Genomic DNA, 2,581 nt, shown 5'->3' on the forward strand with positions numbered 1-2,581 from the left:
GTGTTTCATCTGTCTCATAAAGTAGATGTCAGGCTTGGAAATTTTAGGCAGATTCTTTTCTGCTGTGGGCCAGAAATATAAACCCTGATGCAGTTTTATTTAAAGAAACAAACAAGCAGAAAAATTTAAATCTTTATCAGTACAAGGTGCCTCTCCAAGAACCACCTGGAGTTGGCCTGGGGAAATTTTGAGGGCAATAGCCTAGCAAGGAGGTTGCTTATGTTCCCTGGAGTTAACTGGGAAGATCAGGAATGTCACCTGAAACTTCTGTGTCCCAGGTTAATGCCTCATCCACTACACCTCCATCTGGTTAAAATGGTCTCTCTCGTTTTGGTTAACAGTTCCATCCTAAATTCACAGCAGTATCACAAAATGCCTGGGTTTGAGTCCTAAAACAAATTGAAGCAACAAATGTCTCTCCCCAAACTGAAAGAAATGCTCAGCTGAAAGATGCAGGCTTCATCTGGAAGCTGCAAGAAGCTCTCAGGAAGCCCATGGTATTCCGTCCCTCGGAATGGCAGGAGGGAGGTGAGTAGCTCTCCCAGGCTCAGCACCACTAGAGATGCTGTCTGGACAGCTGCTTTTGCAGAAGGTTAGAGTTCTGTTTTGTGTAGTGTCAGAAGCTGAGCAGCTGTTCATGTTCCAGTAGGTTCATATGCTAACAGCCCTAGAGAAGTGTAAGATTTCTGTGTGCCAAGCCCCACATGCACAGTTTGCACTAGGAGGCAATCTCTCATCAGCTAAACAGGAAAGCTCAGCTATGAGGGTGAGCTGGGCAGCAGAATGCAAAAAGATGAGATTTCAAGAAGTTGTGAGATACATCTCGGAGCTGATGTTTTCAGCCAAGCTGTCTCACAGAAAATAGGCAGTTGTCGTGACAGCAGTTCAAACCTTTTCTGTTGTTTCTGCTGAGCAAAGAGGAAAAGACTCCAGTGGGAGCAAATTCCTTCAGGTATGATCCACTGCCATAGCTTTGTGTTTGCACAGCCCTGGGTAAAACGAGCTGGTGATCTGGCACAGCCAGACAACATCCTCGCTGATTGAGTCATGATGATGAAGAGATGAACTCTTCTCCTATCACTTTTCTTTGCTGATCCCCTCCTGCTCCCTATCTCAATATCTTTGCCATCCTACTGGCAAGATGCTGAAGCAGCACCAGTTAAAACATAGAGTACTCAGAAGTTTCAACCAGCTCAGATTTCCTTGGGCACTTACTGGGCACTCATTGTAATTCCTATAAAAATGCCTAGGCAACTCATTGCTTAGGGTTTCAGCTCATGTTGTAGCTGCTGCTTTCAACACCCTCAGTTCAAGATGTAATTTTACAAGTGTTGCTTTTACTGACTGTGTTTTGTTTTTCGCTGTAGATTTCTAAATGCCAAGGATATGAGCAAGCTGGACAGGGGACCAGAGTTGTAACAGGTAATACAGAGCTCTGGCCACTCTTGGTTCTGCTGCTGCTAAATATATTTCAGTGTGAAAAATAGTATATCATAGGTATTCAAAAAGCAACTCATTATTTGGGTAGAAATGTTCTGTGTTTGGTAGGATAGATTACAGCTGAAGTATATAGCTCTGGAAAAGAATTTCCTGTGTGGAAGTACCTCTGGTAAATCAGACCTGACCAAGGACAAGGGAAGATTTTTACGCCGTGGACACTTCCATCTTTGCTGAAGTTGTGGGATCTGAGGGTCCAGCAGTGAGGTGGGTGCTTCAGTGCAACACGTGGATGTATTGCCAGGAGAGACGAGGTGGAACCCGAGGAGGAGGATGTGGTGCAGGGACTGAGTGCTGCAAAAAGAGCAGCAGGAGGGTGCCCAGAGCAGGACCTGTCCCGGGAGCTGTGCAGGGTCCTCTGCCTTGCTAAGAGGGGCTGATCAGCATGTCTCAGGTAGTGCCTTCTGTGCTTCATATCCCTTGTTTTCCTGCACAGTAACTTCCCCACGCTTCCCCCATAAACTGCTGAAGAAAAGTGGAGGAGTGAAATGATTATGGACAGTCTAACACTGAATGGAGCCGTGTTAATAGGGCTGCATGCCTGGTAGAACAAACCCACCCTCCACATGATGAAAAATAAATCCCCCTGAGTGTTCAGCATCCTACCTGAGTCTTTAATTCCCCAGGGCAGAAAACAAAGTGAGTTAAAGATGTTTGTTTTCACATAGCAAAGCCAAAGCTTGGCCAGTTCTGCTTTAAGAAGAGTCCTGGGAGATCTCTCTCCTTTAATGGAGCCAGGATAAGTGAGTTGACAAATACACAAACTGATTTATTCCCTCATCCTTTAGAGAAAGCTCCAATTCCTTTCAGTGGGGCTTGTCTCCGTGGGAGTTGTGACTGGAGCTGCCCAGAGTGTGTAAGGACCAGGGACTGCAGCACCAGGGTCAGGGAGGGTTTAGGTGTGTGAGTCAGATTTTCCACAAGCACAGCTCCTCATCTGGCTCCAGCAGCAGTGGGATGTGTCCTGCTCCATCCTCCCTGTCTGGCTGCCTGCACAGGCTCTCTCATCACTCCTCTTCTGCTGTTTTTTTGCTTCTCTGAGATGTCCCCTGCAAAAGCTCCTGAGGCTGCTGCAAATAGTATC

Source organism: Acanthisitta chloris, unplaced genomic scaffold (genome assembly GCF_000695815.1).
Source record: "Acanthisitta chloris isolate BGI_N310 unplaced genomic scaffold, ASM69581v1 scaffold15863, whole genome shotgun sequence".
Taxonomy (NCBI): Eukaryota; Metazoa; Chordata; class Aves; order Passeriformes; family Acanthisittidae; genus Acanthisitta; species Acanthisitta chloris.